At 40.0% G+C, this 25,438-nt stretch overlaps 1 protein-coding gene across 1 annotated transcript in view; it reads left to right on the forward strand.

The window, feature by feature from the left end:
- Positions 1–25,438, forward strand: part of LOC149826591 (integrator complex subunit-like protein) — a 161,292-nt gene that overhangs the window by 76,085 nt on the left and 59,769 nt on the right. The window lies entirely within an intron of this gene.

The raw sequence follows: 25,438 nt of genomic DNA on the forward strand, positions 1-25,438 counted from the left end.
CCGGTTTATATTTAATTTTATAAACCCATTTGGAACCAACAACATTTTTATCTGGAGGACGACCAACTATCTCCCATGTTCGACATTCATGGAGTGCCTCGATCTCCTCATTCATCGCTTCAATCCATTTGTTGGATTGGATAGCTTGATGAAAACCAAGTGGTTCATCGTGTTTTTCAATCTGGGATAGAAAGATCTGAAAATCCATAGAAAAGTTGTCATAACTAACCCAGTTTTCAATAGGATGCTTTATCCTGCCTGATCTTCTTGGTGCTTCTCTGTCATTAGACAATGCAATGTGTTCTTCAGCAGGTACATTCGTTTGCTCTCTTGATCTCCTGGTATACACATTTCCTTTGTATCTTCGACACTCTGCTTGTGATGCATCATCTGAAACTGTCTCACCATGTATGCTTTCAGTAGGCAGAATAGTATGCTCGGCAGCATGTGAAATAAGTTCAGCACTAAGCCATGGATCATACCAATTAGCAACTGAACCAGTAGGTTCACGATTGGCTTCTGTTTCTTTTCCCAGAAAATTATTTTCATCAAAAACAACATTTCTGGAAATTCTGATCTTCTTATTGGCAGGATCATAGCATCTGTAACCCTTGTGTTCATCTGCATAACCTACAAATTGGCATATAGCGGCTTTGTCTTGGAATTTAGTTCTCATAGATTTGTCAATATGAACATAACATGTGCATCCAAAAACTCGTAACTCATTATAATCGGGATGTGCACCAAAGAGAACATAATAGGGAGATTGATTTTCAAGAATAGGCATGGGAAGGCGGTTTATCACATGAGTGGCAGTGTGAAAGGCTTCAGACCAAAGACTAATGGGTAAGTTACTCCCATGCATCATACTCATTGCACTTTCCACAATATGTCTGTGTTTACGTTCAGCGATTCCATTTTGTTGTGGTGTGTACGGGCAAGAAACTCTACGTGTTTTCACACATCTGTGTCGAACACACCCACCCCCAAGTAAAGTGGCGGATTTTCCCTAAAACCATGGCTAGGAGAAAGAACCTCAATATCGGGTTCAGGGGTCAAAGTAAAGCACACAGAGTTTTTGTATCCTCGTAGTCCCCCAAAATCGAATCTTTAAGATTCTCATTCTTCCGATGGGAGATCCCAGAACGTATATTACATTGTTCATATTCATTATCTTTTATTAAAAGTTAATTATTGAGTTTTGCAATTCAGCATGCAAAAGCTGTAATAACCTCAATTTTTGATATTTTATTTGTTTAAGAATATGAGTATTTTTCTAATTTGGGCCTCGGATCCGTTACCATAATCGGATCCATAAAAGAATCCGTAACTAACCCACCAATGGGGGTTTTAAATTTTGCTTATAATATTAATTATTAATTAAATAAATGATTAATAGTATTTATAAGAAAGAAAAAAAGTATATATATATATATATATATATATATATATATATATAAATGTTAGTATATAGGGTCGGACCACAATTGGATCCACGGATCCAACTAAGGATCCGACACTCATGGGCGAAACCGGGTCCATAATGAAAATGGACCCAGCGTCGTGGGTCATGGGCTCGGACCCGGACCCAGACCCGACCCTCTCGATCATTAAGGGGGAAAGTTGGGTTTTATTAAGGCAACCCGATAAGGGTTGCCCGATAAAACCCTAGCAGAAACAGGAAGGGGGCAGGAGGGGGGTTACGCAAGGGGCGTAACCATCTTGGCGATAAAAAAGGGGAGGCGGAAGAGGGGGTCTCACCCTCTTCCCTCATCTCCCTCATGTCTCTCTCTCTCTCTCCACTCAGTATCTCTCTCCCTCTATCTCTCTCGGTGTGGGTTACGTCGGATTACTGGGGGGGGGCTACCGGCTGCCATTGAAGGCCACGGCAAGCAACCTGTCACGGCAGCAGCAAGGAGCACCAGCCGCGGCTCGACCTTCACATTTCCAGCCTCCGATCGCCGGAAAGATTGTCGGAAAAGTCTTCTAGAGGTATGGTGCTTCTTGGATTTCGGGGAAGGAATCGAACAAGGGTTCGATTCCGTGCGATGATTTGAGATGGGTTCTTGGGAAACCCTTTCCTGGGGCTATTCTTTTTCTCAAGAATCAGGGGTTTTCAGTTTTTTTCGATTACTGGGGAGAATACCTTTGATTTCGTGAAAATCCAAATACGTTATGGGGTGTTTGAATTTGTTATTGAAAAAGGGGTTTGGGTAATAACCATACCCAGGTTTCAGATTTCGGTCTTTCTATGTATTAGATGCTTGGCTCTGTTAGAATAGGCGTAAACAAATCTTTTTTTTTTTAACTGATGTTGTCGATGGGTAGGGTGCTAATGAGATACGTAAATTTCTGATAATAAGTTTCTGTTGAATGTGCATGTTTTGTGGGACAAAAGAAATCCGTGGTTCTATAACTAAAAGCTAATGTATGCATACTTCATTGACACTTTTGGTTTAGTATTGCGACCTGTGAGCAGGAACTGTACAACAATTCTCATTCGGGTGTACTGAGTTTTTAGAAATAATCTAGAAGTGTGCCCTAAGACAGGCTGATATGGTTGCTCATGTATATAAGACTTAACCTGTATTATATGCATACTTTTAAATTGTAGATTTGGTAGTGGAAATACATTTTAAAATTTTCAGCTCTAGCACGATCTTAACATTTACTGTTGGTGGTATGAGTTTTGACAACAGCTAGTAAGGATTGAGTTCAATGACAGTGAAATTTTTCATGCACTGATCGTAATCAAGTTCTGTTTTGAACCCAAGAAATGCAGGGAGTCTTGTTCTGTTGAGCACAGGGCAGAAAATCCTTCGGTTCCTTTCATCTTTCCTTGATGATATTAAATAGCATTGTTAATGTAAATAGCCGGAAAGATGTTGATAGGGCTGCAAAGCCCATTCTGTTCCTTAACCTCCTGCAGGATTGTGAGGATCCGTAGCACATACTGCTACTGCTATCATGCTTTGGCCTTATGTTTACATATAGTTTTCTGATCTTATATAATAATTTCATTTGTGTCTTGAGATGGTATATTCATGATGATAAGAGTCAGATTCTTAAGATGAACTTGAACTACAAATCAGGTTGTTGGGAACTGCATTGTGTACCCCCTAAATTAAACAACCTGTTTAAGATAATAAGATGCTAGATCGATGTCGAGCTAAATGTATCACAAGTTCCATGCTGTTTTAAATTCAGAATTTGGGTATAAATCATTCTAAGAAACTCTGGGTTCTGTCATTAAACCAGAATTTGTATTTATAATAGAAAGACTATGCTAATGTATCAGTTATATCAAATATATTCCTGTGTGATTATTAATTGATATTCAACCTGAATACATATGTCTTAGTTACCTGTTATCAGACTTGAGTTCTATTCATTTTCTTAACTATTGGAATCAAGTTAATCCAAGTTCATGTGGTCATGGTCTTACACAGTCTTATATCATCGAAAGCATGTATATTTTTGAAGAATGTCCTGATTTCTATTAGAAGGGCTGATTGCCATATGTTTCCATAAGTTAGCTAAATGAGGTTATTCAGACTTCCTATTCTCATAAATGAATATACAAATTCCTAAACTATTAAAACATGAATAGTGTAATACACTGCTGCTAGGTTCATGAAAAGTTAAAGTCCGATAGAATCTTGCATGCATTACCTAATGTGATGTTGTAGGCTGTCTATTGGCATAAGATGGTGCTTGAGTGTAGTAAGCTCAAAGTTTGTAAGATGCAGCGTGGGATCATTGAAACATAACCTGAAAATTTTCAGTTGTGTATAATAGTGCTCATGTTACACTGTTTAGGGAGGATGGATACATAAAACTGAAGTCTTATATATGTAATGTATCTTGCTTGGATGTCTCTAGCTGAACATTATATTGTTGGCTAGAATCCACGTGTTATTTAAAAGCTTGTGTATTGGATGGTATAGAAACACTTGCCGTGGAGGTTTATGCTTTCACTTGATTTTTATGATTATGGTACGCATGAGTGTGAGCATGATTCAATTATTAGTAATGCTTCTTGAACATGTACACTTGATTTATATGTGAAATGGTACATGTACACTCATACCCTGAAAGAAACCATGGATTGGTTAATACCCGTATGTGATGTAGGTAACACACACGTATTGAAAATGCATATGAATGAATTATGACATGCATATGTTTGGGTTTATATTTGCATGAATATGTATGTTGTTTGGCATTTTGACTTAGTGTTATAAAGGAAACACTGTTATGGTTTTATTATGTGATGCACCGATGGCCTATGGGACCATCACCGGCCTGGAGAGCTGTGGGTTTGGTCTTCTTTTATATATGTTTTTAAAAGCATCACTTAAACCACATAAGATGGTTTGGCACATTACAACACTGTTATAATGGTTTATACGGGCTGGAGTCCCGAATGGGTCCCTGCAAGGGAGGATGCGGGGTTTTCACTTTAATTTTTTATATTGTGTTGCAAACTTAAAGAATGGAATTAAATAAAAATATAATGAATAAGAACAGTGTAATATACCTTATAGGATATCTCATCTGGAGTATGAGAATCTTAGTTATCCGGTCTTGGGGAGACTGTGAGGATACAAAAACTCCGTGTGCGTTGTTGCCCCTGAACCCGATATTGAGGTTCTTCTCCTGGCCACGGTTTTAGGGAGAACCCGCTACTTTACCCGGGAGTGGTGTGTTAGTCACAGCTGTGAGTTTATGGTACCAAGGAAGTGACACTTGTGGGCGTGGGGTGTCCCTTGTGTCCCCGACATTAGATGTGGAGGTCTAATGTTCCGATAGATGGTGCTGTTTCCTGATATCGGTTGAGGGCTAAGTTGGAACCCAGTAATAAAATACAAATTGTGTGTTAAGCTACCCTGGGAACCTACTTGACCTCGGGGTTTGTACCCGTTTGGTGTATCCGCGGGCCACAGTAATTAAAAAGAGGAACTTAAAGATGTGTGCATCTAATAGGGCATGCATATGGAAAGATGAAACTTAAATGAAAGATAACAAAAGAAATCATGCATTGCATCTAATCATGCATTTTTCTGTTATGCATTAGATCATGCATGTTTGACTCATTCTTGATATCATGACATCACTTGTTGGTAGCATATGACTTACTTTGTGAAATCATGCTGAAATGTTTGATTATTTAGTTATTGATCTATGACACTGTTTACTGTTCTTGACTGGTAAGTATATGCAACTGTTGATAGTTATAGATATTTAAATGTTGCAAATTTTATATCTGCACTCACTCAAATCACTGCATGAAATCTAATCCATGTTCTTTCTCTCACCTGGTTTCTTTAGAAGTAGCTGTGCTCAGAATTTCGGTTCTGACACCCTACTTTGTTGGTTTTTCACAGGAAATGATGAACAGTGAAGTTGAACATGCATCTGGGGATGGATGAGTTATACTTGGACTTGTCAGCTTCAGTAGAGGATATTGTGGCTCTTTCTTTTGTCTTTCAGTTCCTTTAAATTCTGCAATTGTTACTTTACTTACAGTTGAAGAAAACCTTGTCTTTGAAATTTTATTACTCATTAATAAAAGAGTTTTAGTTGGTTGATATGGATGATAATTGCAACTTCGTTTGTGGTGGATGGGCTATCCAATGAAAAGTGGAATTGTGAGGACCCCAGATCTCTGGGAAGGTTTCCGCAACTCTTTAGAAAAAAAAAAATTTCCGCATTTTTAAAAGGGTCTGGATTGGGGTCGTTACAAAAGCAAAGGCAAAAACTCGCATCTACCCCTGCGAGAACCATCACGGGACTCCCAGTCGCGGAAACACATAGAACAGTGCAATATAATGAAATCAAAATAAAATGTGATTTTTGCGATGCATTTAAAAGTAAATAAAGAGAAAGCAAACCACAACTCAAGGCCCACTCGACCTACGATGATTCCTTTCGATCATCGATGCATCATATGCAAAAATCATGATTAATATACCACAATGCATTACTTTTGAATGCTTCACAATGTACATTCATGTATGCCAATTAAAAATGCGCACAAAATAATGATAAGCATATGCATGCGTATGAGTTCGCAATTTCATATCCATCGCATGCTTCCCTCGGATTCGTGTAACGACCCCAACTCATACCTCTTAAAAGTGTGATTTTTTTTTTTTGTTTAAAGCAAGTGCGAAAACAATCTCAGAGACCCGGGGCCTTTACAGTTAAACAGAACCAGCACCACAAGAGATTTTATACTCATCTTTCATACCAAACCAAAATCAAACCAAACTTTATTTATGCAAATGTAAACAGTGAGACATAATTAATTAAAAGTAAAGAAAGCAAAAGGAAAGACAAAAAGAAAGAGCCACGCTATCCAAAGAATCTGCCATGTAGTTGTGTGGTCCCCTTGTGACTCTTCTCAGAAGCAGGTTACCCCACTAGGCATCAGAGGCTGCGAAAAACACAAAAAGTTGGGTGTCAGAATCCAAAGAATCCTGCGTACACGTTCCTTTAATGAATCAAATAAGTAAAAAGAACATAAATAAGATTCATACAATATTTTAGAAAGACATAAATATATCACATTCATAATTCAAATAATCATTCATGCAATAAGGAACATTTATTAAACATAAGAGAACATTTAATAAATAACAGTGATCACAGTTTAATCATTAAGGAACAACATTATTCATTCTTTAATATATCACAATTAAGGAAACAAGTAAATATGCATGATCTAATGTATAACAGGAATATGCATAATTTCAATGCATATATATTAACACATTATTATTGTTCAAGAATATATGAGAAGCACCGAACCCTAGAGAGAGAGAGAGAGAGTGAGAGAGAGAGAGAGAGAGAGAGAGAGAGAGAGAGAGAGAGAGAGAGAGAGAGAGAGAGAGAGAGATGACTGTTTAGAAAAGAAGAACTCGTTAATCATATTAGGGCTACTCTATGTTAAATAGAGAGATGCCAAAAAGGAGAAATTACATATACGTCCCTCATTAACTTAAAATTTCAAATAATCTCTAAAAACCTCTTACTCTCAACACTCCCCCTCAAGCTGGAGCATAGATATCAATCATGCTCAGCTTGTCACAACATTTTGAGAAATTTGGTCTAGCAAGAGGCTTTGTAAACATATCTGCAACTTGGTCCGCCGACTTTAGATATTTGGTAGAGATATAACCAGCTTGAACCATATCTCTTACATAGTGACAATCAACCTCAATGTGCTTTGTTCTCTCATGAAAGACAAGATTGTTTGCTATATATGTGGCAGCCTTGTTATCACACATCATGGTCATAGGAGAGGAAACCTTCACCTAAAGGTCATGAAGAACAGTACAAACCCACATCAATTCAGCAGCTGTTTGGGCCATAGCCCTATATTCTGATTCTGCACTCGATCTAGAAACCACATTTTGCTTCTTCTCCATGAAATCAGGTTGTCTCCCAGAAACACACAGAATCTTGTGGTAGATTTTCTATCCACTATAGATCCTGCATAGTCAACATCAGAATAGGCCACTATCTCTAGATTACCACCTTTCCTGAACAATAACCCTTTTCCAGGAGAAGATTTTAAATACCTGAGAATCATTATAGCTGCATTCTAGTGTACCTCAGTTGGTTTGTCCATAAACTGACTAACTTTGCTTACTGCTAAAGCAATATCTGGCTTGGTAACAGTTATATACAGAAGCTTCCCTACTAGTGAGCGATAGCTTTTGTTATCAACCGGTTTTGACCCTTCTTCTAACAACTGAACTTTATGGTCCATGGGAATATTTGCTGGTTTAACTCCCGACATTTCCGTTTCCTTTAATAAGTCAAGAACATACTTTCGTTGAGACAAAACCATCCCTTCACGGTTCCTGGCGACTTCTATACCCAGAAAGTATCTGAGTGAACCAAGGTCTTTTGTAACAAAGTGTTTTTGAAGATGAGCCTTAGTGGCTTCAATACTTTCCACATCGTATCCTGTAAGAATGATGTCATCCACATATACCACCATAACAACTATGCCTGAGTTATTTTTCTTGATAGTGTATGATCTGCTGCTGACCTGTTGAAGCCAAAGCGTGACATCACTTCAAACAACTTTTGAAACCATGCACGAGGGCTTTGTTTCAAGCCATAAATTGCCTTTTTCAATCTACACACCTTCTGACACTCCCCCTCAACCTCGAAACCTGGAGGTTGTTGCATGTAAACAGTCTCAGATAGATCCCCATATAGAAACACATTCTTCACATCTAATTGACATAAGCTCCAACCATGATGAACAACTACAAAGAGAACAAGACGAATGGTGCCCATTCGTGCAACAGGAGAAAAGGTTTCAAAGAAATCAATACCATATGTCTGAGTATATCCTTTTGCTACTAATCTGGCCTTGTACCTTTCAATAGATCTATCTGATTTGTACTTTATTGTCTATACCCATTTGCATCCAACAATGTTGGCATCTATTGGGGGATCAACTAAATCCCATGTATGTTGAGACACTAAAGCATCCATTTCTTCTTGCATAGCCAGCTTCCAGCGGTTATCTAGCTCTGCCTGGTGATAGTTCAGAGGAATCGTTTCAGCAGATAGGGCTGAAATAAAACTTTTCATTTGATTTCCAATTCTGACATCGGAGACAAAAATGAGATATGGGATATAAGGTACATTGTCGTGTCCCCTTGCGTAGAGCAATTGGCCTGTTATCATCATCATGAAGATCAATGTTGTTAGTAGTACTTACCTCAGGAGAAGAAGATGGTGGAGGCACGGGCAAAGATGGAGCTCTACGTACATATACCAATGGAGGATTATTAAATCGTGAAGAGGATGAAGTTTGGTTAGGTACCAAGGGCACAGATTCCAAAGGAAAAGGAGGTATAGGTAAGGGAAAAGGGTCAGCTGGATCAACCTGCAGCGGGGAACCGGAACTAGAGAAATATGGAGTGGATTCCAAGAAAGATACATCCGCACTGACATACTCTCGGCGAGAAATAGGATCATAACATCGATATCCCTTTTGATTTTTTGGATAACCTATAAATATGCATTTTGTAGCTTGAGCAGATAATTTATCACGGTCAGGACCAAGTTTGTGTACAAAACAAACACATCCAAATATTTTTGGTGAGAAAGAGAAGAGTGAGGCATTAGGTTTTAGGTTATGTAATGAAATTTGATCACCCACAGAAGATGAAGGCATGCGGTTGATCAGATAACAAGCAGTGGTAATCGCATCACCCCAATATAACGCAGGAACATTGGATTGAATCATAATGGTCCTGGCAACATCAAGCAGGTGCCGATGCTTTCGCTCAGCCACCCCATTTTGTTGCGATGAATAGGCATAGGAAGTTTGGGGTTGAATGCCATGATCTTGGTAAAATTGTAACAAAAGTTTTGATTTAAACTCAAGAGCATTATCAGTGCGAACAATCTTGACAATAGATTCAAACTGAGTTTTTATTTCAAGAATTAAGGATTTGATAATACTTGGAACTTCAGATCGTTCCTTTATTAAAAACACCCATGACAACTTAGAGAAGTCAACAATAACAAGATAATATCGACACTGAGTCCTAGTAGGAATCTTACTAGGACCCCATACATCTGCATGAAGAAGTTCAAAGACTTTATGACTAGACTGACTATGACTTGAAGGAAACGAACTTCGATGATGCTTGCCCAATTGACATGCTTCACACTGAAATGATATAGTGGAAGGAATTTGAGGAAAGACAGAACGAAACTTTGACAATGAAGGATGACCAAGACGCCAATGCCACTGAACAGGACTGGATGAGTGTTGCACTGCCGCATGAACAGTCCCCACTGAATGATGTAGGTAGTAGACTCCATTTTCTTCATAGCCTCCACCAATCTTCTTCCCCGTCAGCAAATCCTGAAAATGACAACCCATCTGATCAAATATCACTCTACAGTTTAATTCTTTTGTAAGACAACTAATAGAGAGTAAACTTTGAGGAAAGTTGGGAGCATGAAGAACATTTTTCAACTGTAAGAAGGAGGATATAGAAATGTTTCCCTGACCAACAACCGGTGAGGAACTCCCATCGGCTAATGAGACTCCTCGATGAACAATAATATCCTTTAGATTTGAAAAAACAAGCAAATTTCCACACATGTGTCTGGATGCACCATAGTCAATAATCCACTTACTGTCATTTGGAGGAAGATGATTCCCTGTTGAGTAGGCAACACCGGCTGCAGGAGGGGCGACACTCAAGGGGCGAAGAGCTATCAGCTCATCATATTCAGCTCGACTGAGGGTGATACTGTCACTTGCAGAGATATTATCATGTACATTTGTTGCCTCAAGTGTAGTTACATTTGTTTTAGGAGCATATGGCTTTGATGAAGAACTGGTTGGCCGACCATGCTTATCCTAGCAACGATCTTCTAGATTTTCAGATTTTCCACAGAATGTACATTGAAGCTTTCCTCTGCCTCCCATACCTCGTCCACGACCTCGTCCTCTGAAATTCTGAAGATTTCCACGCCCATAACCAGAGGAGACAACTAGAGCAGATGACTGAGTCACAGGCTGAGATTGTGGAAGAGAGATCGCAAGTCTACTCAGACGATTATATGCATCAGCAAGAGTAGGTACATCTGATCCAGTCAACATTTGGACTTTTGCAACAGAGAATTCGGAGGATAGACCTGTAAGAAACCGAGCAACCATAGTCTATTCTTGATGATCCTTTTGCTTCGAGCAACAAAAAGGCCTGTGAGCATTGAGTCTTTCAAACGCAACCTTGACGGAGGCATAATACTGGGTCAAGGTCTGATCTCCCTGCTGTAAATTATATATCTCCTGTTCAACTTGCAGGATACGACTCACATTAGTCTCTTGTGAGGTACGTATCTCGAAGATTGTCCCACATCTGTTTGGCTGTATTATAGTAAATTAAACCATCTGCAATATGGGGTTCGACACTGTTCATGATCCATGACATAACTATGTCATTATCTTCATCCTTAGTAACATATTTTCTCACTTTTTCAGTGGGTTCGTCTTTCCAACAAAATATGTTTTCTATGATGTCCAGATACCGACATCATAAAAGTTCTGGACCACCTGGCATAGTTAGTTTCATTCAACCTTACAGAAGAGCCGTACGAGAAGGGATTGACAAAAGCCTTATACTCCCCAATATGTTCAATTTTGGAATCACATTTCGAAGTTTCAGCCATACTGAAGATTTAATACTATTTCAGCTGCAAAAAAAAATCCACTCACTTGAACAACAAAATTTTGAATCACGCGTCAGCCAATATGTCAACCAGCAGCTGTACCCAACATAGAATACAAAGACAGTAATGGATAGCAGCCCATAAACATGGATATTTTCCAACACAGCAGGGAATCACGCCTGCTGTCCAAAACAGAATCCCACGACAGCAGAAAACTTTCACATAAACAGGGACATTTTTCAACACAGCAGGGAATCACGCCTGCTGCCCAACACAGAATCCCACGACAGCAGAAAAACTTTCACATAATCAGGGATATTTTCCAACACAACAAGAAATCACGCATGCTGCCCAACACAGAATCCCACGTCAGCAGAATAACTTTCACATAAACAAGAATTTTTTTTTTCAACACAGCAGAGACTCACGCCTGCTGCTTCCACGACTTGAACACAACTGAACATGCTTCTTTCACAGCATAAAACAAAATCACGACATCTGAAATCATATTGATAAGAGCTGTAAATCACGACAGCTGCTGCTCCCGGACAAATAAAGCACGACAGCCAAAAAGGAGGAATCTCATTACTTTAGGGGACACGATAAAAAAAAACACAGCAGCAGCACATCTCAAGCTCAATCACAAATAGCAGCATATGAAAAGAGATTTTCGCTGCTCCCAAACCCAAAAATCACGGCAGCTGTTTCAAAGAAGATTGGTGGAACTCGATGGTGGAATTCGAGGGCTCAAGGGTTACGGCTGCCAGACTTGAAGGCACACACCCACGATGTCTCTTAGATCTGATGACAGATCTGGGTCATGACCATAGTCAGACACCAGATCTGTTACTAGATCTTACAAAAAAAATTTATAATACACACCTAGTTCCAATGTTTTTTTTTTTTTTCGTTGGTGTAGCTCGATTGCAGATTGATCACGATCGATCATGCTCCCGAGATCAGTGCTCTGATACCATGTTCAAGAATATATGAGAAGCACCGAACCCTAGAGAGAGAGAGAGAGAGAGAGAGAGAGAGAGAGAGAGAGAGAGAGAGAGAGAGAGACGGCTGTTTAGAAAAGAAGAACTCGTTAATCATATTAGGGCTACTCTTTATGTTAAATAGAGAGATGCCAAAAAGGAGAAATTACATATACGTCCCTCATTAACTTAAAATTTCAAATAACCTCTAAAAAGCTCTTACTCTCAACAATTATCTTTAGTCAAGTTTTCTTTTTTATATGCATGTTCCTATTAAATACACATAATTTAAGTTTCTCTTTTTAATTACCATTGCCCGCATATACACCAAACGAGTAAAAACCCCAAGGTCAAGTTAGGTTCCCAGGGTAGCTTAGCACACAATTTGTATTTTATTACTGGATTCCAAACTTAGCCCTCGACCGATATCAGGAAAGAACACCATCCATCAAAACATTAGAAAACATCTAATGTCGGGGACACCATGGAAATCAGCATCCACTGACGTCACTTTCTTGGTATACCAAAACAACAGCTGTGTCTACACATCACCACCAAGCAAAGCGGCAGACTCTCCCTAAAACCGTGGTTAGGAGAAGAACCTCAATATCGGGTTCAGGGGTAACAACAACTCACACAGAGTTTTTGTATCTTCACGGTCCCCAAACTGCTAAGCCCAAGATTCTCACACTAAAGAAGGGACATCAAGGGAACGCTAATTACAATGTACTTTTTTTCTTATCCTGTTATTAAAATCAATTTCATAAATTTGCAAATCAACATGCAACCGTAAGCTCGCAAATCTGCATGCGCAGCTCCTCACGGCCTACCACCCGTGACAACAATAGAACAGTGTAATTAAAACCACAATATCAAATATGATCTTTACAACGCATAAACAAGTAAAGCAAGGAGCATACCGGCTCAAGGTATCCACAACCTACCATGATCCATCTTGATCATCTATGCATTCATATGCAAAACTCTTAAGGATCATACCAATGCATTCTTTCAATGCTTCCCAGTGCACTTTATTTATGAAAATCTAAAGATGTGCATGAAACAATATTATACATGTGATTGGTGGTGATGCAACCAAGTCTTAATACGGCTGAAGTTGCAGTCGATGTTGCTGAAAATCAGCATATAGATGTTCAGTGGTGGAATCCAGTTTGCTTCAGTCGAGTGTGGATCAACCAGGTCATTGGATATTGATGGTCGTTGGTTGATGAGTTGATTGTAAAGTGTGGACAGTTTTATCTGTGTGTCGATCTTTTTTTTGCAGATTAAGTAAGGAGCATATGGCTGGACCTCTAGTGACTGAACCGAAAATGGCAGCTTCAACTGAATACAAGGCATTTGCAAATCCCTTTATGTTTGGATCTTCTGTTAAATTGGATGAAACCAACTATGCAAGATGGTCGCGTACCTTTTTAATGTCAGTGTTGGGACCATGGTTGCCAGTTGAGGAAGCGGGAGCGGGAAGCGAGGTACTTTCAAAATTTTAGGAAGCGGGAAGCGTGGGACCACTTAGGAGCGAATCGGGAAGTGAACCAGAAGTGACCTAGGAAGCGAACCGGAAGCGACCTAGGAAGCGAGGGGGAAGCAAAAAATAAAAATAAAAATACAAAAAAAAATTGAAAAAATGGGAGAAGTGTGGGGGAAGCGAGGGGGAAGCATGGGGGAAGCGTGATGGGAAGCGCGCTTCCCATTAAAGGGAAGTGTGCTTCCCATTAAAGGAAAGCACACTTCCCATTTAAAAAGGGTGCTTACCCGTGCGTTTCGGAAGCGCGACGTTCCGCGCTTCCCCACTTACCTAGGCGCTTTCGATAACTCTGGTCGGGACATCGTCGGAAACACATTTTTTTGGAGTCTGAACCGAAAGAAAAGGTTGGAAAATATGCGACTTGGGAGGAAGACAATGATATAGTAATGTCATGGATTATGAATAATGTCCAACCCCATATTGATGATGGACTGATTTATTACTCTACAGCGAAACAAATGTGGGATAATCTGAGAGAGACCTACTCCCATGACACCAATGTCAGTCGCATTCTACAGGTGGAACAAGAAATTTATCAGTTGCATCAAGGTGACCAGTCCCTTGCCCAGTACTATGCATCAGTTAAATCTGCATTCGAGAAGCTTAATGCCCATAGACCCCTATGTTGTAATACTCAGCGGGTCCACCAGGAACAGACGATGATGGCAAGATTCCTCTCAGGATTATCTCCTGAGTATTTAGTTGTGAAGGTCTAGATGCTTACAGGAGCTGATGTTCCAACACTGGCTGAAGCCTATAATCGGTTAAGCCGACTTGCTATTTCTCTCCCTTCTACGCAGCCTGACCCTCCTATGTCAAGCTTGTTTGTGTCATCCGGAAAGGGACGGGGATCTTTCCAAAACTTTCAAGGAAGAGGTTGTGGACGTGGTGTTGGAAGACGAGGAACGTGTGGGAGACTGGGACATCTACAAGACAGGTGCTTTGATAAGCATGGGCGGGCACCTGTTCAGTCATCAAAGAGTGATCCTAAGGCACAAGTTGCTCAAGCCGACCTAGATGATCAGGAAGATATATTTGGGGAACTCGTCACCCTAAGTCATGCCGAGTATGATGAACTTATTGCATATAAGTCATCTATATCTCGAGTGTCCTCATCAGAGATAGCTTGCACTGCAGGTAATACTTCGATCTCTCTTAAGAAACGGTGGATCATTGATTCTGGTGCTTCCCATCATTTGTGTGGGGATGTGGGAGACTTCTCTACGATCAGTAATGTAAGTAGCAGGCAAGTGTTTTTGGCTGATGGGAGTTCCTCTCCCATTGTTGGGCAAGGGGATATTCTTATTTCCCCTAGCTTTCAGCTTCACAATGTACTCCATGCCCCTATTTTTCCCCAAAATCTATTATCTGTTAACCGTGTAGCCAAGGAGCTCAATTGTAAAGTCATTTTTTATCCTGTGGGTTGTGTGTTTCAGGACTTACTGACGGGGAAGAGGATTGGTGGAGGATATGAAGAGGGAGGTGTCTACTATCTCCATTAACCCGATGTAGTCGTTCTCTCTGTCTTAGAGTCGGATTCCAGTCCTTCAGTATGGCATCGTCGTCTTGGTCATCTTCCTCTACCCAAGTTGTGTCAGATACTGCCTCAGATTCCTTCTTCGTACGATTTACAGTGTGAAGCTTGTCAGCTTGGCAAACATCACCGCAGTTCTTTCCCTTCTAGTCAGAGTCAGTCGAGTCAAAGGTTGTTTGAACACCTTCATGTTGATGTATGGGGTCCCAGTAGAGTCTTGAGTCGCTCAAAGTGTCGTTATTATCTTGTTATAGTGGATGATTATTTCTGATTGTCTTGGATCTTTCTCATAAAAGATCGGTCTAATGTTCCCTTAATTCTTAAAGCATTGATTATTGAAATAAAGACTCAGTTTGATTCTTGTGTCAAGGCAGTTCGTACTGATAATGCTCTTGAATTCAAGTGTAAGACCCTGGTGCAATTCTATAAGGACCGTGGCATTAAACCCCAGTTTACTTGTCCCCACACCTCTCAACAAAATTGGGTGGCTGAGAGGAAACACAGACAAATATTAAATGTGGCTCGATGTCTTATGATACAGTCAAATATGCTTGGATCCTTTTGGGGGGATGATGTTCTGACAGCCGGATACCTAATCAACTGAATGCCCACCTCCTCCATTGGAAATAAAATTCCCATTCAGATTCTAAGCCCTCAATCTCCTTTGTTCAGTATCCCACCAAAAATCTTTGGATGTGTATGCTTTGTTCACAAGCTTGGATTAAATCGGGACAAACTTGGTCCACAGTCCATTAAATGTGCCTCCCTTGGATACCCCAAACATCAAAAGGGATATCGTTGCTATGACCCTCTTTCTAGACAGGAGTATATCAGTGCGGATGTCACATTCTCTGAGACCACTCCTTACTACTCCAGCAACTCTTCTGGCATGGTCTTTGGTCAAAGTGAATCATGTCCCTTACTCGTTCCTCCTTTTCATCTTGAGTCATTTTCCCTAAGTCCATCTAATAATTCTCCTATGTCGCGGATGGAGGCTCCTCTCAAAGTATATTCTCATCAACACCTTCCAGCCCATCAACCTCCACCACCTGATTCTCCTGAAGAAAGTCTGACTGACACTAACGAAGGCTCAAATATGACAGATGATCTCCCCATAGCTCTACGAAAAGGAAAGAGATCCTGCACGAATCATCCTATTTCCAAGGTGGTCACTGAAGCACGGATTGGACCCACTATGAGACGCTTTATTTATGTGTTAGCTGCTTCGAGTGTTCCTCTCAATCATCATCAAGCCTTGCTAGATCCCCAGTGGAAACAAGCTATGCAGGACGAGATGGAAGCCTTGGAATCTAGAGGAACATGGGAGCTAGTTCCTTCTCCCACCGACTGTGATATTGTGGGATGTAAGTGGGTGTTTACCATCAAATATCACTCTGATGGGACTATTGAAAGGTACAAGGCTCGATTAGTTGCGAAGGGATATACGCAGACGCATGGGATTGATTTCTTTAAGACCTTCTCTCCGGTTGCTCGACTTGATACTATTCGCATTGTTCTATCCGTTGTTCATAATGGGTGGAGTTTATGTCAGCTTGATGTGAAGAATGCCTTTCTATATGGAGATCTACATGAAACAGTTTACATGCAGCAACTGTAATGAAATATGTAGAAAAGCAAAGAGTGCATTAAGCACTTACAACATCCACTAAGGAACAAACAAAAGGGCTAACACCCAAACTCACAAGAGACAACACAACATAAAAATATAAAAGTCTCTTATTGAAAAGAGAGAGAGCTCTCTTGAATGAATAATACAAGAGGGGTTCACCCCTATTTATACACAAGAGATGGAGAGGGGGAATGGCCAAGAGGCCTTAAAAGGAGAGCCACCTAGGGGCTCCCCATGTAGTCGTTGGGAGCCCCCAACGGTCACAAATGTGACCGTTGGGGGCCCCATCGACTACATGGTGGGGCCCCTTTTGTGTGAGCAAAAAACATAAAAACAAAAAATATATTTTACAAAAAATAAAAGGGAAAATAAAAGAAGAAAAACAAGTACCCCTATCGGGTACTTGTGAAAGGACTAAAATACCCCTATCGGGTATTACATATACATATATATATATATATATATATGAATTACATGTATTTTAACAGCCTCCCTCAAGCTTTACGGGGATATAACCGAAAGCTTGTTAAGGAGAAACAAAAAGCGAGGAGCAGCAAGAGCCTTAGTGAAGAAGTCCGCCAACTTGTACTCTGATGTGACGTAAGGTAATGCTATGGTTCCTCTTAGGTATTCATCACGTACGTAATGGCAGTCCATCTCAATATGCTTAGTGCGCTCATGGAAGGTGTGATTGCTTGCAATATAGATTGCGCTTTTGTTGTCGCAACACATCTTCGAAGGAGTAGAGATGACAATGCCCATATCACTGAGGAGGCTTCTTAGCCACACAAGTTCCATGGTTGTAGTGGCCATAGCACGATATTCCGCTTCCGTCGAGGACAAGGATACTTTGTGTTGCTTCTTGCATCTCCAAGAAATCATAGAGTCACCTAAGAAAACACAAAATCCGGTAGTTGAGACTCGGTCATTGGGATTTCCTCCCCAATCTGCATCAGTATAAGCAATTAAATCAAGTGACGAGGCAGAGGAAAGAAAAACTCCCTTAGTTATGGTATTTTTGATATATCTGACGATTCGTAAGACTGCACTCATGTGCACGGTTGTAGGTGCATGTTGAAACTGACTGACAGAGTGGACGGCATGAGCAATGTCTGGCCGAGTGATGGATAAGTAGGTTAGAGACCCAACAAGTTGCCGATAGGGAGTAGGATCCTCGAGAGGTGTTCCATCTTCCAACCTTAATTTTGCATTGATGACTTCTGGGGTTTCTGTCTTCTTATCATCGGAGATACCAGATTTGGAACAGCAAGTTTCATCTGAGAGAGAATGTACCCTCGAGGAGAGTACGCCACTTCAATTCCTAAAAAATATCTTAAGAAACCAAGGTCAGACATATCAAAATTATCTTTCAAAACCTTCTTAATATCATTAATGCCTTGCTCATCACTTCTTGTGATGATCATATCATCAACATAAAGTAGTAAAATAACTACTGAAGACCCTGCACTTTTCACAAACAACGCAGTGTCAGTATAACATGAACGAAAATTCAAACTTGTCATTACATTACTAAATTTGTCATGCCAAGCCTTTGGGGCTTGTTTTAAACCATATAATGCCTTTTTAAGTTTGAGAATTTTATTTTTACCAATACATACTCCTGGTGGGGGATCCATGTAAACTTCTTCATTTAATTCACCATTTAGAAATGCATTCTTAACATCGAGTTGATAGATAGGCCATTTTTTCACTGACGCAATAGCAATAAGAGTCCTAACACTAGTCATTCTAGCAACAGGTGCGAAGGTTTCTTCATAATCTATACCATATCCCTGAGCATATCCTTTAGCTACTAACAGTGCTTTATAACGTTCTAATGAACCATCACTCTTAGTTTTAATTTTGAAGACTCATCTACGTCCAATTGATTTCTTTCCAGAGGGTAACAAAGTTATTTCCTAAGTTTTTGCCTTTTCAAGGGCACTAAGCTCTAAGTTCATGGCTTCAACCCATTGGGGAATATCTTTGGCCTCATTATAGTGTGAGGGTTCATGAAATGAATGCAACGCAATTAGACACGCTCTATATCTTGGAGTTAGGGACTCATAGGAAACAAACCTATTAGGAGGATTGGAGATCCGACCGGATCTCCTTAAAGAGGTTTCTTCTAGGTTGGATCCTTGAGAGTATTTTTCTAAGGCGCTCATCTGAGTTTGTTGACCACGCCTAACATAGGTTTGGATTGGTCTATCTATAACATCATCAAGAGGAATTTCCTCTAGGTCATTCAAAGACTCATTAGAGATTTCCTCTTCTTGAGGAGTCTCATCTTCTTGAGATAGAAGATCAAATAAGAAAGCATATTCACTTTCGTCAATATCTTTAGTTTTCACAAAACCATTTTTATTTTCCAAAAATGTTACATCTTTGGATACATAGAGTTTGTTATTTTTCAAGTCAAAACATCTAAAACCCTTTTGATTTTCTCCATATCCCAAGAAAACACATTCAATAGCTTTAGGAGATAATTTGTCCCGTTTATGAGTAAGGACAAAACATTTACATCCAAAAATTCTTAATCTATTGAAATCGGGTGTTCTTTCAAATAGTTTTTCATATGGAGATGTATTTTGTAAGGATGAAGATATCATTCTATTTATTAAGTAAGTTGAGGTTAAGGCCGCTTCGGCCCAAAAACTCTTTGGAAATAAGGAGTGTCCTAGTGGTTTCAATGATGTGTCTATGCTTTCTTTCGGCCAAGCCGTTTTGTTGGGGAGTCCTAGGACACGATCTTTGATGACAAATTTCATGTACTTCTAAATAGTTTTGAAATTCATTTGATAAATATTTTCCACCCGAATCGGATCTAAGAGTAGAGATATTACTTGAAAATTGATTTTTAACTATCATATGAAACTTTTTGAAGAAGTCAAAGACTTCGGATTTTAAATTGAGAAAGTAGATCCATACATACCTAGTGTAGTCATCGATAAAAGTGACGTAATAGGAGTACCCTCCTTTAGACATGACGGGGGAAGGACCCCAAACGTCCGAATGGACTAACTCAAAGGGTCTTTTGGACACAAAAGTTCGGTTTGGAAAAGGAGTAGATTTCATTTTGCCAAAAATACAATTCTTGCAAACAAAATGTTTCTCATTACAAAATTTCTTTCCAAATGGAAAGGAGTACATTTTTGAGAAACTTGGATGTCCAAGTCTTTGATGCCAAATATCAATATTTTTATCTTGGACATGGTTACAAAAAGAGTTAGTGGGGAGTTTCAAGTTGCTCATGTAATAGAGATCTCCCCTCCTATGGCCTTGCCCAATCTGCTTCCCGGACCGGAGATCCTGTATAGAGCAATCCTTAGTTGAGAAGGAGATTTCACATCCATGATCACATATTTGAGCAACAGAGAGGAGATTTAAATTAAGTTGAGGTACAACTCTCACGTTTGGCACAAAGAAATCTTTTGAAAAGTTTAAAGTTCCAAAACTTTTTACTTGTAAGGATGTACCATCGGCAGTTGAAACATAAGAGTTTTTATAATTATTACATAAATCGGAAAGCTCATTTTCAAGTGGGGTCATATGAAAGGAAGCTCCAGAGTCAAGGATCCAAGACGACATACCTGGAGGAGAGGAAGAAGCTATGGTGGCACCCGAGGTTGATGGTATCTTGAGTAGAGTTTGTAGTGCTTTCGATAGTTGAGCAAGAGAAAAAGATTCCTTTCCTTTGATGCCTTCCTCTTTCTTTTGAGTAGCTTCTTCAACGGAAGCAACCTTATTTTTAGGTGCTTCATTCAACTTAGGGCAATTAGGTCTTATATGACCCGGCTCTTGACAATGATGGCAAATGGTTTTTCTATAGTTGCCATTATAACTATTTTGCTTCCCAAAATGTGGAGGTTTGTAAGCTTTCATATGGTTGTCGGGTTTTGATACGGCCAAGATATCATCTCCTCCTTTAATCATGCCAAGACGAGTTTCTTCTTGGCATATTTCGGCAATGGCATCTTCCAAGGGAAGAGGCTTAGATCTATGTAAGAGGGAAGATCTAATTTGTTCATATTCGGGCCTAAGCCCATGTAAAAATTGGAAAAAATGCTCTTTTTCCATTTGTTCTCTCCTTAATTCCACATCCACACTAGAAACCCATTTTGGTTCTAGTAAAGATAGTTCATCCCATAGGGGACCAAGAGTGCTAAAGCAATCCCTTACACTCATTTCTCCTTGCTTGATAGTCCGGATTTTTTCTTGAAGAAAGAATTGACGAGCAAGGTCTTTTTGAGTAAACATACCTTTCATAAAGAACCATGTTTCATTCGCCATCCGAAACTTGGCAATGTTGGCGCAAATTTTGAGCTCCACATTGTTCATGAACCAAGCAAGAATCTTGGCATGCTTGCTTTCCCAATCTTCCACTTTAGATTGGTGATCTTCAATGGCCTTCATGCGGGCAATGCCTTCAAGAGCTTTTTCTTGATCACCATCCATCTTAGTTAGTTGGAGTTGTGGTTCCGCAATGGTGCCCATAACGTATCCCCAAAGTTTCTTACCTTTGAGGTTGTTCTCCATAGCGGCGGCCCACATCATGTAGTTGGAGCCATTGAGCTTGAAGGAGAGATCAATCTTTTGTTCTTCTTCCATTTCAAACACTCACAAGATATATAAAGCATGATGAAACAGTATGCAAATGTCTCTTTAATGACTCCAACACAGTGATACCTAACTGTTTTAGTTGATGTTTATCTTCTCTTATCCCACGGGTACACGCGGGCCAAGACAACCATCTCAGAAGAAAACGTTCGGGGGTGTATTATTCAAGGGTATTTTATTAACCCGAACATTCTAACTGAGACTGAAATCCCAAGGGAGCGGCCAGTGATCGAGAGAATCTCCCAAAGGCCTAAACCAAAACAGGATGCATCCTTAACTTCTGCAGAAGAACAAAAGAGCTACCACCTAAGATATATTGGTAGTCTGGGTCCCCCAACTCTGAGGACTAGGACCAACGAGTCGCTTTACGCTCGAAACCAAAACACGAGTACCCAGAGTTTTGTACCACCTACCCTCTCCAAGGTAAGCCCGAATTTGAGTGGGTTAATCTTTTCATTTAATAAATTTCCCGAAGTACAGGGCATTTCCCGAACTTCCTTCTACTACCACAGCAGTAGAATTCCCAACCTTAGTCATTTTACCAAGGGTAAAGAACAGTTCCCATCCTTTGTCGTATTGATTGCATAACCCACTCAAAGTGCTCTGGTGCCTTTAAACCAGTCAAGCACAAAAGTTATTATTAATTTCTTTACCAATATACTTGAACCAGCCCACGTACCTTCATTATGTACTTAACCCGTATCGCCCATTGGGCAAGGTTTCCCAAACCATCCCCTAGCAGGAGGGGATAACCCTGACTAACTTAATCATTTACCCATTTACTTTACCACTAGATTATTTTCTTTCAATTCACAATGCACCAAGGAAAAGAAATTCACATAATCTGAGTACATGCAATACACAATGTCAATACATAACCTCTCTTTGATATGTCTCACTCAATTTCTACATAAAGAGATCAAGGATTTATCTTAAGAGTTGAAAACTATCATTGAGCCTAAAACAAGCAACCTCACAGTCCTTAAAATTAACTCCTAATAATTTATGTCAGTAAGAAGTTTCAGCCACTATCTTGAATGCCAGCTCTCCAATTGTCATTGCTTTTAACCGAACAACATGCTGATACAAAGGTACGCAATATCCAATAATAGCTAAAGAATGAGCAGCAGATGAGCTAATTTGATTACTGTACTTATTCAACAACTACATATATGTTTTCGTGCAATCCCAGGTACAATCAAATAGGGCATAATCTGAACATATAAGTGCGCAATGTAAAATCAAAAACATGTATATGTGCGATTCATGAAATAGAATATAACAGAAAACCTCTACTCTGTGTTGGGCATGAAGTAACATATAACCAGAACTCGAGCAGGGCTTGTACTTTGATTTAAAAATGAATTAAATGAAAACACTGGAATTAAGTAGGCATTCTACATTTATCGATCAGATGACAAAAGGTCACAAGGCTTGTACATCTGCCTGCAGTATCGCACAATGATTCATCAATTGAAAACACCAAACTTACGCATGCATTTCAAGTTAACTAATCAGAATATACCAATGTAAGCAGTTATCATAAACTAATTAGAATATCTCAATGCGAGCAGTTATTGTTAACTAAATTGAACGAATCAATATGAACAGTTGTTGTTAACCAATTAGAATATATCGATGTATGCAGTTAATGTTAACTAATGGGAATACAATAAGACAAAGCCCGGTTTATATGTGAAAACCCAAATAAAACTTATTAATTAAGTACACAACCCTAATTAAACTATGTAATCTGATTGAGTGCCCTCTCTGTACGTTATCAATAAGCTAATAATCCTACTAGTTAATCATTTGGTTTAGTAATAACAATATCTCATGTACGGATCCCTCTTTTTTTTCTTTTTTGTAATTTAGCATGCAGGGTTTTCACAACAGCCAAGACGCCATTCACATTATGCCTAGAGGATATGCATATGAGCCACCATTTCCCACAATTCATGTTATTTAAGCCCACCATAAGAACCAGATTTCTAAAATGCAGAAAATAAGGGATTCACATTCAAAAGAACAAAATGTAGGAACCACATAACCTATGGGTCATCTGTATGACATATTTAGCTTAACAAAAGAGGATGTACTACTAAATCATATCAGATGTAATTAACCATTTTCCCTTTTTTTTTTTTTCAAAACAATCTGAAACCCCCAAATTGTAGATTTGGGGTTTTCGGTTTGGGGGTGGCAGACGACCCCAAATTGGGGATTTCCCCCCCCCACAAATCGACCGATTTGGGTTTTGGACAACCCACATCCCACCCAATCCATGATCGACCCAATTTTTTTTATAGAAACCCTACCATTTTCCGGCGAAGTTGTTGCGGCAGCTACTAGAGGAGGTCGGTTGCGTCTCCTGACAGGGCTTCGAACAGCAGGCCCGAGCTCGGGGGGGGGGGGGGATCCGAGGGTTTGAGAGAGAGAGAGAGAGAGAGAGAGAGGTTCGGGGGTCCCCTTTTGTAGGAGGGTGGCCACCCGAAAAGGAAGGAAGCTCCTCCTCCTCCCGGCGGCTGCGATCTCCCCCAACTCCCATACTCTTTGCGTGTTAGGGTTCAGCTGAACCCTAACACCCGATATATCAGGGGAGAAGGTCCCCCCCCCCCCTTGCATTTTTATCGGGCAACCCCTATCGGGTTGCCCCTTTATTTTTATTTTTATTTTTAACCTCCACTCGTTTCCTTTTGCAGGGTGTGGTCCGGGTCCGGGTCCGAACCGCGACGCTGGACCCTGTAGCGATTTGGATCCGGGGAATTAAAAAAAAATGTGGATCCGGGTCGCGTGAATAATAGTGGATCCATGGGTTGGATCCACTTGGGTCCAACGATGGATTCGACAAGTTTATTTGCTATTATACTTTAATACCTATATATTTTTTTCTTTTTGGATTCGGGTAACGGATCTTAGGCCCAAATCATGCTAATTATAAAATATGTATATACACAAAGTTTCTAGGTAATTGTATAAAATTTGCGATTATTACATCCTTTCCTCCTAAAAAGAATTTCGTCCTCGAAATTTACCTGTAGGTGCTTACTTGAACAACTTGGGGTATTTTTCTTGCATATTAGCCTCCGGTTCCCACGTGCTTTCATCGATGCCATGGTGTTGCCATCTCACCTTGACGAGAGGAATGGTCTTTGATCTCAAGACTCGCTTGCTTCGTTCCAATATCTCCACTGGTTTTTCTTCCATTGTTAGGTCTTCTCTTATATCTATGTCCTCATATTGGATGACATGCGACGGATCTTGAAGATATTTTCTTAACATAGATACATGGAATACATTATGTATCTGAGCATACTGAGGAGGTAGGGCTATACGATAGGTCGTTTCTCCAATCCGTTCCAAAATCTCAAAAGGTCCGACATATCTGGGACTCAATTTTCCTTTCTTACCAAAACGAAACACACTTTTGGTGGGTGATACTTTCACAAAGACCCGATCCCCCACATCAAAAGTGAGCTCCCTGTGCCTTTGATCTGCATAACTCTTTTGTCGACTCTGGGCTGTGAGCAGTCTATCTCTTATCATCTTGATCTGTTGGGTGTAATGTTGTAACACGATTGGTGATTCTACCGACCGTTCTCCAATTTCATCCCAATACACAGGCGATCTACAGGGTCTTCCGTACAGAGCTTCGAAAGGAGCCATGCCGATACTCGCATGGTAACTATTATTGTAAGCATATTCGGCTAAAATAACATGCTTCTCCCACTCGCCTTTCCAATCCAGCATACATGCTCGCAGCATATCTTCTAACGTCTGGATAGTCCTCTCTGATTGTCCGTCAGTCTGAGGATGAAAAGCGGTACTCAGCTTCAGTTTCGTACCCAAGGCCTTTTGCAACTGACCCCAAAACCGAGAAGTAAATCGAGGATCTCGATCTGATATAA

Source organism: Nuphar pumila, chromosome 10, assembly GCF_984573655.1.
Source record: "Nuphar pumila chromosome 10, dmNupPumi1.hap1.1, whole genome shotgun sequence".
Lineage (NCBI taxonomy): Eukaryota > Viridiplantae > Streptophyta > Magnoliopsida > Nymphaeales > Nymphaeaceae > Nuphar > Nuphar pumila.